General features: G+C 38.8%; 1 long non-coding RNA gene across 2 annotated transcripts in view; it reads left to right on the top strand.

Annotated features, from left to right (window-relative positions):
* LOC125488398 overlaps positions 1 to 14,639 on the top strand; it is a 22,925-nt gene extending 8,286 nt beyond the window's left edge. The window contains exons 2-4 of one of the 2 annotated variants that reach the window (XR_007266310.1): positions 5,565 to 5,691; positions 8,099 to 8,205; positions 14,494 to 14,639. This is a non-coding gene — a long non-coding RNA (uncharacterized LOC125488398). Of the gene's footprint in view, positions 1 to 5,564; positions 5,692 to 8,098; positions 8,206 to 10,855; positions 13,341 to 14,493 lie in introns of those variants that run through there. The other variant, XR_007266309.1, reaches the window with a different exon arrangement.
* Positions 14,640 to 17,354: the final 2,715 nt, after the last annotated feature.

The following is a 17,354-nucleotide window of genomic DNA, read 5'->3' as shown; positions in this document are numbered from 1 at the left end:
TCTGAAGAAGGGTCTAGGCCTGCAACGTCAGCCTTCCTGCTCCTCTGATGCTGCTTGGCCTGCTGTGTTCATCCAGCTCTACACCTTATTATCTCAGATTCTCCAGTATCTGCAGTTCCTACTATATCTAAAGAACTACAGATGCTGGACTTCTGAAACAAAAACAGAAATTGCTGGAGGAACTCAGCAGGTCTGGCAGTACCTGTGGAGAGAAAGCAGAGTTACCATTTTGAGTCCGGTTACCCAGTAGACCAGTTCTGAAGAAGGACAAAGGGATTGATCAAGAAGGGGAAAATAGAGTTTATGAAAAAAGTAAACATGCAGGGAACATTCAAGTTGATTGTAAAAGCTGGTATAGGTATGTGAAGACAAATATATGTCCCTAACTGTCAGAAACAGGAGACCAGTTAATTACCTATTTCCGTTAAAGTATAGTCTCACGAAAAGATGAAGTGGATTTCAAAACTGAAACAGAAGAACTGCAAAATCTTGCTGAATTGGCTGGGCACCCAAACAAGGACAGATGCCAGTTCTGGGGTCTAAGAGTAAAGTATGGTTATATATCCCAAGGAGGAAGATTTTATTTTTGTAAATAAAATATTGAAAAAAATTTAAAAGGGCACAAATAATGCCCCAAAAATTTTGGGGAACACAGTCTAGTGAGAAAGGGAACTGAAGGAAATCAGTATTAGTAGCAAAATGGTGTTGGAGAAATTGATGGGATTAAAAGCTAATAAATCAACCAGGGCCTGATAATTTACATCCTAGAGTACTTACCGAAATGGACCTAGAAACAGCGCATGCATTGGTAGTCATCTTTCAAAATTGTGTAGATTCTGGTTTTCTTAAAAATAAACAGTTCCTATTGGATAGGAGGGTAGCTAATGTAATTCCACTACTCAAGAAGGGAGGTAAAGAGAAAACAGAATTATAGACCAGTTAGCCTGACATTGGTAGTAGGGAAAATGCTTCAGTCCATTATAAAAGATTTAATAGCAAAGCATTTGCAAAACAGTGACAGGATTGGACAGAGTCCACTGGGATTTACAAAAGGGCAATAATGCTTGACCATTTTTCAGTAATGTAACTCATAGAGTTGATGAGGGAAGTCAGCGGATGTGGGTTTGCTTGCATTTTCAGAAGATTTTTGATAAGGTTCATCATGAGATTAACATGGGATTGGGGCTAGTGAACTGACACGGATTGAGAACTGGTTGGCAGACAAGTGACAATGAGGAGGAATAAACTGATCGTTTTCCAAGTGGCAGTACTGCAGGATCAGTGATTGAACTCCAGCTATTCATAATATTACATTGATTTAGATGAGGGAACTAAGTGTACATCTCCACGTTTGCTGATGACACAAAGTTGGGTGGGAGGATGAACTGTGAGGAGGATGAGGAGATGCTTTAGTGTAATTTGGACAAGTTGAGTGAGGAGATGAATGCATGGCAGATTAAGTATAATGTGAATATATGTGAGGTTAACTACTTTGATAGCAAGACCAGGCAGGCAGATTATCTTCTGAATGGTGACAGATTGGGAAAGGGGGGAGATGCATCGAGACTCGGGCGTACTTCTATACCAGTCATTGAAAGTAAGCACACAGGGGCAGCAAGTGCTGAAGAAGGCAGATGGTAAGTTGGCCTTCAAAGCGAGAGAGTTTGAGTACAAGAGCAGGGATGTCTTACAACAATTTTACATGACCTTGACGGGACCATACCTACAGTATTATGTGTATAACTGGGAGTGTAAGACTGACATAGGAAGCAAGACTGGATCAGTTAGGACTATATTCACTGGAGTTTAGAAGAATGGCAGGTGTTGATGGGGTGATGACAGATCTTATAGAAAACTGCAAAATTCCAACAGGACTGGACAGGGTAAATGCAGGAAGGATGTTGCTGATGAGCAGGAAGTCCAGACCAGGGGTCACAGTCTAAGGATAGGAGATAGGCCATTTAGGACTGAGAAGAATTTTCTTCATCTAAAAAATAGTGAGTCTGTGGAATTCTTTGCCACAAAAACTGATTGAGGCCAAAACATTGAGTTCTAAAGAAAGTGTTAGATATTGTTCTTAGGGCTAAAGGGATCAAAGGGTTTGTATAGAAAGCAGGAACAAGGTACTGAGCTGGATGCTTAGCCATGATCATTTGAATGATGGAACAGGCTTGATGGGCTGAATGGCCTACTTCTTTTATTTTCTGTGTTTACCTCACTCTGCCCAAAAGAGAAATTATAAACACTCCTGCACATACAAGCACATACAAACCTATCATGCATAAGTAGCATTACTAAAAGTAAGAAGTTCATACCTCCTGCGTCAGCTCCTAATAGAAATTTTAAAGTACAATGCCTTATTTTTAATTTTTTCAATATTTTGTTTACATAAATAAAATCTTCCTCTTGGGATATATAATTATACTTTACTGTATGACCCCAGAACTGGCATCTGGCCTTGTTTGGGTGCTCAGCTAATTCAGCAAGACTTTGCAGTTCTTTCTGTTAAGTTTTGAAAGCCACTTCATCTTTTCATGAGGCCCTACTTTAACTAACTACAATAGGGCTGACATTTTCTAAATAATATTGCTGATGAGATGCAAAGTGACACTCTGCCCAGTTTGCCTAATTACCAAACCAGAGTTCTTAAAAAAAGCCCCTGAAGCTTGACTTATAATTTTGAATTTTGCTTCAAGTCCTTTTTATGATGTTTTCAAACTCACTGCTCCCACACCATAAAAACAAACAGCAGTATGCATCACAAATATGCCTGCAAAGTGCTCCCCGTAGTACCTGTAAAACATGGCAGTGCCTGCCTTCAACTGGAGATAGCTCAATTTTATTAAGGTAGACCTTACTGAGAAGTATCAAACTTTAGAAGCATCAATAATTTTAGCCATATAGATATTTAATTAATTTTAGCATGTTCCTTGCACTTGGTGTCCCTTTGACAGTAAATAAATACTTCCCTTTTTTTGTTGATCTCCTGAAAAAATGCAACTTTAATATTAATTGATTTACAATACCAAGGCAAATAAAATCTTCAAAATGATTTTCCATCCAAAGATGAATCTTCTGTTACAACTTGGTCCCCAGTTTTTCTTCAAAACTCTGTGCTGCTAACCTTTTAAGCCCAATCAGGAGACGCATTTTCATGTATATCCATCTGTGTGGTAGAGTTGGTTGTCCAACCGTGTACAACCCAAATTCTCTCCAGCTTTGTGATTCTTGCTGTTTGGCAGCTTTTATTAGCCTAATTTATTCATAGCCACGAAGACATCCCGATCATGTGGGCTTCTGCTCCTGGTGGCATTCCGGGTCTGTGCTGTATTTCTTGACCTTGTTATGCTGTGACTTCTCTCTCTCGCTCTTGCGCTCTCTCTCTCCCTCTCTCGCAATACTAGGATTCTTTTCAATAATCTGTGATCTCTCTCTGTTTGGGGTATATTCATTCCCAGAGCCACTATCCAAGCTTACGTTGTGTTTTTTTGCCTTCCATTATTAAACTTCATGTTCTTATGGGAGAGACAATGGCCTGGTGGTAATTTCTCAACCATTAATCTCAAAACCCACTATGGCAGATGCTGGAGTTTGAATTCAATAAAAATCTAGAATTAGGAGACTAATGATGACGGTAAAACCTTTGTCAGTTGTCGAGAAAACCCACCTGGTTCATTAATATCCTTTAGGGAAGGAAGCTGTCATCCTAACCTGGCCTGGCCTACATTTGACTCCAGACCCATAGCAATGTGGTTGATACTTAACTGACTTCTGGGCAATTAGGGATGGGCAATAAATGTTGGCCTAGCCAGCAATGTCCACATCCCGTCATCAGTTGAATTTTTAAAAATCCACGGGATTGACCTTTTGCTCCTCAACCTGTATATTCAGCTAGTTATGTTTTCCTTCACTCTTTTACTAACATTAGTCACGTTCTTCATTGACTAACTCTTTCTGGTAAATATTTGAATTTGTACCTCTTGAAATGATGGCTTCATTTCAATCATCAGAACTAATTTGTCCTTCATCAGATAAATTGTCAATTGCAATATTCTAATCTTCATAGTTGTGCAAATATGGTTATGTTACTTTCTATAATTCCTTTAAAATCTGAAAATTTGTATTCCATACAGAGAAATCTCGAAGAGTGTACCCAAACTGTTTGGTTCCCATGCCAAACAATTGTCATTTTTCTGTCTTTACCAGTAACCTTTTTCCAAGCACCTCTACTCTTAAGCCTCTCAATTTTATAATAAGCCTGCCTCCCTTATTGAAACTGACCTCCAATGGCCAAGCATTGTCTTGAAGCTTGCTAAGTAATTTCTAAGGCTTTGGCTTTAATTTAAGCCTTTCCAGCTGTATGCAGTGCATTAAATTGCTCAAAATGTCTTTTGGCTAATTGTAGTCTTTTCCCAAGATGGGAGCTTATCACATATTACTGATGGAACTTTAGGATTTCAACCAAAAGCTACTCATTTGGACTATGCCCTCCAAGCAACAACAGCAAATTGTTACCATGAGCAGCCTATGTCAGCACAAATGATAATTTACAGCTTGGCTGATTCTCCCAAAATGTTATGAGGGTGAGCAGACTGGAGGGGCTCAATGACCTATTTCTCCTCATTCTGTACTTTTTTAAAATCGACAGTCATGAGGAACCGCAAGATTAGAATCAAGCCTCAAGCATATTTTGATTTTATTGTTATCTGCTTATATTACTTTAATAGAAACAATGTAGTTTTGCAGCGAAATGCAGTAGAATAACTCTTAAGTTAAAACGTTCAAAGATAGGTAAAGTCACCATAGTCCCAGAGCATCATAGGGCTGCTTTTTCATTAGAAAGAAAGGACTGGTGCTGAGTTTAACCTGAGAAAGGCAAGTTTGAGAAGGTGGAACCTGCATGGTAACCTCAGCTAGTGAGGGAAATGAACCCATGTTGATAGCAGCATTCTCCATCACAAGGCAGCTCTCCACTCAACTGTGCAGATTGTTATACTCCAAAAGATAACTATTTAAACCGAATTCAAGTGAGAGCTTCATTTCAGTTAGCCACACTCCACAATATTCACCCCAGTGATTACTGGCTCACATATTTATACAACTAGTTCAAACCCTATTGACCTTTAAGGCAGCCATCACCTATTCCCTCGTTCCATTAGGTCTCAGACATTATTTCGAACCATATAAGGTGATAAAATACACAAGGGGCCAAATGTCCTCTCTCTACTCTACAGTAGCTCTGATATTTAGTGATAGGTTTATAAAAATTGTTCATATGGTCGTATGTAGTGAAAAAGGTAACTACATTGACAAAATTTCAAGCAGAGAAATGGAAGATGCATTTTGCAAAGAAAGGAATGAGGAAAGACTATACCAACTTCACGGAATAATTTTAATGGGATAAGTTAAGAGAGACCGAGGCGTTTACATACACAAATGGTGCCAGCACAATTCAATAACGTTGTTTTAAAAGTTTATGGGATCCTTGACTTTATAAATACAGGCTTGAAATAAAAAGCAAGGAAGATATGTTAAAAATTTATAACTTGCTGGTTGAACCTCAGGTGAAATACTGTGTCTAATGTGGGCGCCATAGTTACGGAAGAATGTGAAGGCCTTTGTGACTTGACCAAAATCAATCCCTCCATCAACAAGACGAGAACAGATTATCTGGGCGTGATATTACAATTTGTGAGTACTTGCTTTACACAATTTTGCTGCCACTTTTCCTAAATTGCAACAGTCACTATCCTTCCGATGCACTGCATGTATTGTAAAGCATTTTGAAGTATCCTGAAGTGTGAAAGTTGCTGTATAAATATACTTTTTATTTAAAGGCGGTTTCAGAGAAAATTTATTATAAATGATTTCGGATATGGTGAATTCAGTTAAGTGACAGGTTAGAAGAATTAGATTGTAGCTCATAGTACAGGAGCAATGAAATCTTGCTTGAGTTGTATCAAACACTAATGAGATTCCACCTAGAGTTAGTGTGCCTGATGCCCTTACCCAAAAGAGGATATACTTAGAAGGAGTGCAGCTGAGGTTTATTACACTTATTTCTAGGATGGTTGGGACTGTTCTATGTGGAGAAATTGAGACAAGGCCTATCTTTTCTAGTGTTCAGAAGAATGGGAGGTGATCTCCCAGATACTTGCAGAATTCTTAAATGGAAAGTAGGTATAATAGGTACAAAGCAGGTATAGAAAGGTGATCTCCCATGGCTGTCAGGTCTGAAACAAGGGAAGACAGTTTCAGAAAATAAAAGGTAAACCATTAAGACTGAGATGAAAAGGAATTTCTTCATTGTGATGAACCTTTGGAATCCTCTACGGCAGAGGGCTGTGGAAGCATGTTCATTAAATGAGCTCAAGAGAGATTGATAGAGTTATAATCACAAGTAACATTGAGGGATATGGGGATCATGCGATTGAGGTAGATAATCAGCCATGATCTAGAATGGTAGAACTGGATGGCCTAATCTTTAGCAGTAGTGTTCCAATCAAGAAGATGGGAAGAAGAGTCTCCACGAGCAGGCGAATTGATAACAGACAGCACACATTTAAGTGGCAAGTGAGGTGAGATGGAGTTTTTTTTACATTATGGATTATATGGAAAAGCTCGGTTAAAGTGCAAACAGCATAAATTTCAAAAGCAAATTGAATCGGTTCCTGAAAAGAGAACTTTCAAAGAGCTGGCACAGGATTGAGGGACTGAATGGCCTCCTATGTCATTTCAATGTTGTGTCATTTGTTTATTTCATGGAACTTCCCAGTTGTTGAATATAGTTGGAAAATAAGACAAGTTGCCGAAGCTTTTTGTCTTGTACTCGTCAGGACAAATGCAAGAATGCCAAATTTCAAACTATCTCAGTAATCTCATGTAAGTCAATTCTGATTGATTGGCTAATGCATTAGGACAGAGAAAACAAAGGGAACTGCATGCTCCCCATGTTCCTGGCCCAGACCATCACGGAAGCCAATCTTTCATCCATGAACTCTATTTACACGGCCCGCTGCAGCAGAAAGGTGACCTACGTCATCAAAGATCCATTACACTCTGGTAATGATCTCCTACAACCTCTCCATCGGGCAGAAAATACAGAAGCCTGAATACACACACAAGCAGGTTCAGGAACAGCTTCTTTCTGGCCATTATCACACTGTTGAGTGAGCCGTAGCCTCAAATAATGTAACCTGCAACGTAACCTGCAATGTAACCTGTATGCCTCTAAGTCTTTTTGATCTGTACATCCTTTGCTTGCTGTGATCTGCCTGTACCCCTTGTAAACAAAGCTTTTCACTGTATTTCAGTACACATGACAATAAAATCAAAATTTAAAAAAACAGTCAAGAAACGTGCAAAACTTAAACATACTACTTTGTTTGAAGGGAACAGATCCTGCACATGAATGTATATCACTTCTACTAATCATAAATGAGCCACAATATTGACTTGTCTGATTATCTTAAATTTTTTTAGTGCAGTTAATAGCAAACTCAAGATTGTTAATCAAGTGCTGCTCCACTGCAGATTCGTATCTAACAGCTGACACTGTACTGGATTGTGTAAGCATAAGCTAGTTTTGTATTGTCTGTACCCTGCCTATCATGGATGATCAAAGAAGCAAACTATTAGATTTGGTCAACCAGTTCTAACCCTGCGTACTTCCTCGTACTGTTACAGTTGCCGTTGTGCCTGAGCTTTCCTGAATGGTACTATACCAAGAGAAGTTATTTTTGTTACCCCCTGTAGTGAGTAATAATCTGTGTTGTAAAACAAATGTAGAACACTCTTGCCTATGATGTAAAATCCTCAATGCTTTAAAGGAAAACATTTAATCATTACCTGAATTAGTACAGGACTCTTGCAATCCTAATAATTTTCTACACAATAAATACTGGTTTAGAGAGAAATTCATACCTAAATTATAAAATCTTCAGGGAAGTTTTTTAAGAAGTGTAGAAATGACGTATGAGCAGCCTGACCTTGAACGTGGCAAATTTTAATGTAAATTAACTGACATAATAGTCATAAAATTTTTGATCTTGGATTTTTTTATTTATGCAGTAAAATAACATGATTGCATTGTTTCTAGACTGCCCAAAGGAAAAATGTGGTCACCTGGCAGTCGTCACTCCAGCTGATCTGCAGAACGGTGGCTGAAGTCAGTGTACTAGAGCATCTGTAACAAAGAAAACTTCTGTGAGTAGACCTTATTTATTTTTTAACTGATGAGGAAAGAATATAAAATCAATTTATAATTGTCAGTTTTACTCGCTGGTCATCCTAGTCTTGCATCCAATTTTTAAAGGTTCAAGTACCATTGCAGGGCTTGAGTTTATAAGTTTGGCTGCAGTTACAATAGAGTGCTGAGGAAATGTTACAGCCTCGAAAGCACTGTATTTCAGATAGGATTTCGGTCTGATTACTATCGACCAGTGGAAAAACATCTTATGGTACTATTAAATAAGGGTAGAAGGGTTCTTTGTCTCCTTGCCAACCTTCAACCCACAAAATAGGCCAAAGCAGATCAACTGCTCATTATCTTAGTATGTTTGTGGCACCTTGCCACACAGAAATCAGATGTGATTATTATCTAAGACTAATTTATTAGCTGTGAATTGCTTTGGGAAGGGTGTGTGATTATATATATGCCTGCTACACTAATGCAAATATTTGTTTTTAATTAACACACATTGAACTTTCCAAGTAATTATTTTAAGGCTTCTGGACCTGTTGTACTTTTTTGCCATGCTTCTCTGTATACAGGGGCACACCTGTCATCATGCCATCATGTCCTGGCCATTCCCTTCCTGGTGTCTCATTGCCTTGATTTTCACCCTGGTTTTTCTCCCCCAGACTCCCCTCTTCCTTTATCTCATGTTTTCATCTTCCATTTTCTCGATTCTTTTCCTTTGTTCCTCTAAAGTTATCTCAATCAGGGATTGTAAGACTGTTACTACACACCTTACCAGACAGATTTTTGATGGGAAACACAGTTAACTTTCTGCATGATTGTTGTGGCACTCAGTGTTTACCTCAATCAAAAACTGAGAAATGACGGAAGGGTTATGCAGGATTTAATATACCCAGTTAATGGGCTCGTTTACTTATTTCACAAACCCTAATATCGAGGAGATTTAAACTATAATGGCTTAGTAGGTATTAACTTCAAATTAAACAACCTTTACACTCGAAGATGTCTTCCGAACGAAGTCTCCAATTATATGCATTCCACATATTTGGTTGAAAATCCCTCCCAGACCTTGCACAAACCCCATTGTTAAATATGTTGCAGTAAGTGCAGATTCCATCCCAGTTCTTTGACAGCTTGCCAAACAATTGTTGGCTTTTTGCTGAGCAAACACTGTCATAATGTTTTAATAGTGAGTATTGATGACTGCATTGGAAAGATTGTCTGGGAGACTTTGCCGGCCACTTTTGGAATGATGGGGGTGGGACAGGATTACGTTCAGTGGAGGTCCAACGATTGGTTCAGTGGTTCTTTAGCTATGTGGACATTAATTTTGGCCTTTTTTCATGATGAGGTCAGTAATCACTGCAAGCTGCTTTATATGCCAGTCTATTTGAGTTATTCACTATTCAAACAAAAATATTCAAAAATCCTTCCCAGTGGAAATGTTGGAATTGGTTCAGCAGTTCTTCGGCTGAATCTATATTGATTTATCTCTTTTTCATGACTGAGATCAGTAACTGCAGTATCCTTATTCATTTCATTGATTTCCCAATTCAAACAAAAATATTCAAAAACCTTTCTAACCCTTAATGTTGTGTGAAATGAAAGTAAATGTTAAAACTAAAAGCATAAACCGATGACAGATTAGTGCATATCAAACACTTCATAACTGCTAGCCCACAAAGCTTAGATCTGAATTGTGGTGGAATAATGGTGATTTTGTTGGCAGATTGCCAAGAAAAGTGATCACTCTTCTACTCGGTACACTTCAAAGCGATTCTTGTCTTGTTTAGTGTTTATTTAATCAAGGATGTGCTGAACTGCCAGAGGAGTGATTTTACTGTTGAGGCTGTAATGCATGGCCCCATCTGCCTACACAGATGGGCATTTTAAAAAAAATTATGCCATTATTCAGAGAAGAGCACAGGAGTTTTCCCAGTATCCTAACCAACATTTATCCCTCAACCAGCACCATTAAGCAGCTTAATTTGTTAGTTACCACATTGCTGTTTATGCAACCTGTAAAAATTGGCTACAAATCAGGAAATGATGGAAATACACAGCAGTGTATCTCGGAAAGAAACAGACTTAGTATTTCAGTATTGTAATGAATCTTCAGCAGAAGTGAGGAAATTAAAAACATAGTCAATTTTGAGCAAACCAAAAGGGGAGTAAGCTTGAGTTGCAACACCTCATCTTTTGACTCAGCATCCAGTAGTCTCCCGGACTCAGCATTGAGTTTGGCAATTTTAGTTCGTAATCTCTGACACCAATTTGTTTCCTTTTGATTTGCTATTTCAGTTTTGTCTTTTTTTTTCTCTTTATTCAACCATGTTGCATTCAGTCTGCTGCCATGTAGCCATTAACCTCTCAAGTGAGCACATCTTTCTTTACTATACCCATTACCACTCCATCTGGCTTTTAGACCATGAAACCTTTTGTCATCTAATCTTTCCTGCTCTCCACCTTATTACAGACCTTGTTATTTCCACATTCTTCCCTTTTTCATTTGTTTAAAACCTATTGCCTTTCTTTCTTTCCTCAGTTCTGATGGAAGACCAATTTGACCTGAAACCTTAACTCTGATGAGTTAATGAAACTGAGTTAATGAAATATAACTCTCAATTAACACAGAAACTTTGTTTCTCTCCACAGATGCTGTCTGATGTACTGTATACTTCCAGCATTTTCTGTTTTAATTTCAGATTTCCAGTAGTTCGCTGTAAAACATTTGTGACGTCCAGAAATTACAAACAACTTTATATGTATTACCTTTCTCTAAAACAAATTTGAATCTGTCATGGCTTATCTGTTGACAGCGACAGTGTCTGCAAATTTTCCTGCACTTCTGCTGCTGTTCCTTCTCTTCCCTCTCAGAACCATGATAAGGTTCCTTTTAATGTCGTTTTCCACCCCACTTGCCTCAATATTCAAAGCATAATTTTCCAACCTTTTTGTCACTTCCAGTGTGATGACACCATCAAACACATCTTACCATACTTTCCCTTTTCATCATTTTGCAAGGACCATTGGCTCCGTGATATTCTTTTCCACTCCTCAGCCATCTCAAACACAGTGACCGCTTCCCATGCAAGCACTACATGTAACACCTGCCCTTCAACCTCCTCACTTTCCATGCCCATACATTCTTTCCAATTGAGTGTTTCCCACTCACTACTCACTGTGTGGTCTCCTTGACATTGGAAAGTTCAAATGCAGGTTGAGTGATTCTTCAGAACGCCTCCAATCTGTCCACAGACATGACCACAAGTTTCTGGTGGCCTTTCGTTTTAATTTGTCACCTTGCTGGCCTGCTGGCATCTCTGTCCTCCGCCAAAATGTGATATGTGGGCCTATCACTTTTACCCTTTTGGCTCTGCAAGACTAAGAATCTGTCACTGAGTCTCTCCTAACTCCACCCGTCACAGACCTAGTTTTATCCTTTTCTGAAAACCTACCACATCTAACGTTTCCCAGTTCTGATGAAAGATCATTGAACTGAAATGTGAAATCTGCGGAGAGACACTTCACAGTTGCTGCCTAACCTGCTAAATATCCCAGCATTTTCTGTACTTATATCAGATTTAGAACTTTATTGTGTGAATCACTTCAAACGCCTTGTTAACGTAGCCTCGCATCTTCCTGCAGTTTAGCTGTCACTCTGATTTGACTGCGAGCACACCCATAAAATTAAAAACTCCAAATTACCTGAAAAAAAGACTATGCCATTAAATCAGTTTTTGAATACCATGTACACTGACTTGCTGAATGTGTCACTTAAAAAAAAAAATTAGGTGTTCAGAAGTACTGAACTAAATATGACAAGGTTGCTGGAGCCTAGAAGGAGTTAAGGCAAAAGCTAGTCGGTACCTCACCATTATTTTATACTGTTAAGAACAGTTAGTAGATTTTGCAACATTTGTTGATATCAGATTGGGTCCAAACAAGATCTGCCAAATTCAGCATGTTTTTTAGACTAAATATAACAAGTAGCCACCGAATTTGATTCCATTCTTACATAAGCCCAACCTCTGTGACAGAGGTAGCCAGCTGCCAACCCTCAGGGGTAAATCACAGAGCAGAGCCAGAAATTACTATTGAACTGGACAGCCATGTTCAACATGTAAGGTTATGCTATGGTGACATCATTGGTTGAATAGAGTCATAGAGATGTACAGTTTGGAAATAGACCCTTCGGTCCAACTCATCTATGCCAACCAGATACCTAAATTAATCTAGCCCCGTTTGCCATCATTTGTCTCACATCCCTCTAAACCCTTCCTATTCATATACCCATCCAGATGCCTTTTAAATGTTGTAATTGTGCCAGCCTCCTCCACCTCCTCTGGCAGTTCATTCCACATACTCACCACCCTCTGCATGAAAAAGTTGCCCCTTAGGTCCTTTTCAAATCTTTCTCCTCTCACCTTTAAACCTATGCGCTCTAGTTTTGGACTCTCCTACCTGGGGAAATTACCTGGTCTATTCATCCTATCTATGCTCCTCATGATTTTATAAACGCTCAATAAGGTCACCCCTCAGCCTCCGGTGCTCCAGGGAACATAGCCCCAGCCTATTCACCCTCTCCCAAAGCTCACATCCTCCAACCCTGGCAACATCCTTGCGAATCTTATAATCCAGAGGATAAGATAGATCTGGTCCAGAGAAAGATTTCAAGTTTCAGCCCTACAGTTCATGAAGTTTAATTTTAGTTTAGAAGTCTTGAAGTAAAATTAGCTATGAAGTTGGTTATAGGTCTGTAAAACCCAAAAGGTCCGTTAATCTCCTGAGATTAAAAGATGGGAGTCTGTACCTGGCTTGCGTTTCGTGACTATAGTCCTTACCATTGTGATTCAATCAACTGTCCTCTTCAGTGCACAATAAACTTTTGCCTTGAGAACAACACTCTTATTCGAATGTTGAAATGTTTGGAAAACCTTGCTTCAATATTTTGCTCACAATTGAAAAGGTTTACATAGTATTCCTGAAACAAAGCACAGGAAAGGCAATAAGTGCTGGCCAGCCTGCAGCACCCATGTACAATGAGTGGATTGAGAAAAGAACAAAGGTTCACAGATGGTTTAAATAAAAACCGAAAGAACTGAGGATACTGGAAATCAGAAACGGAAATTACTGGAAAAGCTCAGCAGGTCTGGCAGCATCTGTGGAGAGAAATCAGAGTTAACTTTTCGGGTCCAGTGACCCTTCCTCACAGACTGTGTTTCTTATGCTGATAGAAATCTATTCCACTTGGCATTATTTGCCTGGAACTCAATCTCTTATATCTCAAGTACAGATTTGATCTGAATGATAAAGAGAAGATGCAAATTTAAAAGAAGTGAATGTTAGAAAATATTTTCCTTAAACAGTAAATAGTAAGAGTGAGGAATCCTCCATCAAAAACCATTATAAAGTAAGTCCATCATTTATTTTTGACACCATGTTTGGTGGGGGGGCAAAGGAATAATATGAAAGGATATGGTGACAATTATGGGAGAGATTTGATCAAATGTGTCCCATACAGGGAAATAAATTGATGTAGCTTTGAAGGGGCATGACCAAATTCTGTGAAACTCTACCATTGTAAATTTAAATTGGTGCATACTTTGTCCTTGTGTATATGAGGTCATGCAATTTTCATAGCATTCCCCTTTCTGTTAGCTGGAAATTGAATCTATTCTGCGATGCCCATGTGCTCCTCTTGTGAATTAAAAATGACAGTTGCTCATATGACATTGTACAGTGAGTGTTGAGTTATTTGTAGTGTTTTCTCTCCCTGGCAGAGTTACCTCATTAGAGATTGAAGATTTTTTTCATCTCTATGGCTTGGTGCACAAAATGTTATAATTAACCAAAGATAATTGATTGCTGTTTCATTTTTTTGATTTGTAGAACTGCTACAGTTTGTAAATGTTTGTGTGAAAATGTGTTGATCATTTTGATGTGAATAGCACAAGAAAAATGCAAGTTATATTTCCAATGAAAAAAGGAAATCACTGACCCCAAAACTGGGGAAGAAAACAACAAATGCACTTAGTCATAAAGAGATAGCAAGAACTGTAGATGCTGGAGTCAGAAACAACAAAATGTGGAACTGGAGGAACACAGCAGGCCAGGCAGCATCAGAGGAACAGGAAGGCTGACACTTTGGGGTCCTGACCCGAAACGTCAGCTTTCCTGTTCCTCTGCTGCCTGGCCTCCTGTGTTCCTCCAGCTCCACACTTTGTTATCTTAGCACTTAGTCATAATGTGTCTTTTTAATTATAGTAAGAGAGTTCCTGTGTCTGTTTTAGGATTTTCTTGTGACAAAAACGTAACTGGCGTTTGTGAGAAATAATGTACAATCCTGTTACAAATATTTTGGTTTGGACAGAACATTGGCGCCAAGAAGCTTTGAAGAAAATTCACAAAATAAATTTGTTTTATGGCACACCAGTGACTATGGGTTGTTTTCTGCTTGAATGCAATGGAGTTTAATTCAAGTTTCCCAGTCTACATTTATTGAGAAGACCAGGGAGTGGTTAAGAAGTGAAATTGTCAGGAAGAACCACATTGCATCAACAAGTAGCTTGTTTAATATTTTCTTTTCTAATTCTCAACTATCCCTTTGCTGTTGTCTACGGCCCTCAGTGAACTTGTTTATTCGCTATTGTTTAAAGCCAGGAAAACCGGCTATGCTGGTTTATAAAATGGGTTTATAGCAGAGTTTATGCAAAAGAGAAGACTGGTTTCAAACCAAAGTGTCAAAGGGAAGAGGTTGGCTCGCCATTGAGTAGAAATGTGCTCGGTAGCGCATCAGAGACAGAGTTGTCTCAGAGCTGGGAATTTTAATGACGCACACTAATCAGATTGACATCAGAGTTTCGAGCCTGAACTTGCAGAATGTATGCAGCTGGTACTCGAGTTTATCAGCTGCAGCCGGCAAAATGTGCTCAGTCCAAGAAGTTGTGGCAACTATGAGTAACAGATGCAACCTTTAGACTCTTTGTCCTTCTTTGTCTTTCTCAGAATAAATATTAGTAAGGCATGTAATGTTAGGTCCAGTCATAGACTGCCAAAAGATACGTAAATAATTTACCAGTAATTTGGTTTGGCTGGGAAAGAGTTGCTGGGCTGCACCAAGTTGAGGTGGTGCTGTTTCCTTAAAATTCTGCAGTGTAAGGTAACAAATGTGCAGTTGGCATGGTGATAATCCAGCATATTAAACAAAAAAATCAATAACAAGTGTAAAAATTCAAACAGATATTGATAAGGGAAGTGAACTGGAAGAAGAGGAAATGAAAGGTGGTGGATACTATACTGCTTTCAAGTGTTTAGCTCTCCCATTGAGGCTGATTTAGCCATGCAGTCTTTGTGGTGAGAAGCAAACTCTATTTTTAAAATTTAATTTTCTGTTTGTTTTTACATTTCTAACTGATTCCTGTACATAGACCGACTGAAGATTCCCATGATTTGTGCAATGTAATATATCTCAGTGGGATAAAAGTTAGGGTTATCGTGGGGATTCCAGTGTAGGCACAGGAGATGACTTTGCCATGTAACTTGTAGCATGTAACTTGTAGTTTAGGTTTGCTGAGATGAAATTTTGAAACTATGGTGGAATAATTTGGGGTAACAGTAAATATATTCTAGGTCTCAAAGTCTGAAGTTGTGGATCTTTTCAATATGGTTCAAATCTAATAACTTGTGAGCTCTTGGCGTAGGGAAGCAGACTGGGTGAGCACATTCTTGCAAAGCATGCTTTGTGTTGCCAAGCTTCGCTAGTAGTTTGTTCTTCTTCAAATGTAACAATTTTTACAAACCCGTGTGGAACTTAAGGCTTTTCTTTGTTAAAATGAGACAGAACTACAATCTCAGCATAATCACTTAACATGGCACCACAGGAACAGAAGCACATGAACTTAGGAAGTCGGCAATACTTGCATCTGAAGAAACTTTCATGTTAAGGAAGGGGGGAGAAATGTCTCTGAACAAAATCCTAATACTCAGCACAAACCATGTTTCATTTTGGGAGATGTATTTGTTAAAAATCGATTTGTTACAGTTTAGTCAGCATATAGTATTTAACTGCTTATCTTTTGTGCTGGAGTGATGAAATTTGTGACAAGTCACTAAAGATTTTGACAGGATGGCTCGAGGGCCTTGCAGTGTCTCGTAAACAACTTGCACAGCTTGACACTGCTATGGAATTCTGATCAATCATGAACACATTGTCAAAAATCTGCTGGGTGTGTGTGTGTCTGTGTGTGTGCACACTTGGTGTTTTCATTATTGTTAATGATATCCTCCTTCGCTGATGTTGACCGATTTTACCCGATATTAATGTATCAATATGTCCATTCCTAGTTGCTTTTGACAATTCAGTGAATGGAAAAGATTAATAGGCATGTAGCTTGCTGAGGACACCTCTGTGCTTGAGGCAACTTTCAATTCCCTTTCAAATGATTCTACCAAAAACCATAATGTGTACAAGTTGTACCCCCTCCCAACATCTTCATCGACTCCAAATTCTTGAATTGCACAACTGCCAAGCACAATGCACAAAGATGAAATGTGGTCAATTTAGCTAGTTTCCTGCCCAATTTAGTTAAAAATTATTCTCACTAAATAATTGGGCTGAATGATGTGTGCTATCACAATACCCTTTCATTTTTCAAGCCTACGTTCAAGCTTAGCCCAGCATGAAGAAATGCAACATCTCTCTCAAAACCAGAATTGTACACAACAGAAGAAAGCGGTTCGGCTCAATCCACCTTTCTGGACCTTTAAAGAAAGCTTATTCTCAATCTCTAGCCTTTCCTATGCTGTTTTTCTTTTTCATTTCTTAAGTATTTATACACTTTCTTTTTCATTTTCTCTTTTGTTTAAAAGCCGCAGTAAAATCTTTATTATTCAGCATGCTTGGGGAACGGGTTGCGCTAGTTTACAGGGAGCTACAATAATCCAGACACAAGATGAGGGCTGCTGTGCCTTTGAGGGAGAGGAGTAGCAGCTGGGCAATAGAGGGCCCCAACACAGCAGGCATCACAGTGAAACAACTAAAACTGAAGACTAGGCCAATTCCACAAACTTCAGACAAAATTGAGCTGTCAGTTTCATTGCCAGTTGCTTCAAGCAGTATACCCTTGTTGAGAAACAACAGCCAACGCTGATT

The sequence above is a fragment of the Rhincodon typus genome, unplaced genomic scaffold (assembly GCF_021869965.1).
Source record: "Rhincodon typus isolate 14 unplaced genomic scaffold, sRhiTyp1.1 hic_rhity00000677, whole genome shotgun sequence".
Classification (NCBI taxonomy): domain Eukaryota; kingdom Metazoa; phylum Chordata; class Chondrichthyes; order Orectolobiformes; family Rhincodontidae; genus Rhincodon; species Rhincodon typus.
The sequence above is the reverse complement of the archived record's forward strand: the minus strand, read 5'-3'. Positions and strand labels throughout refer to the sequence as shown.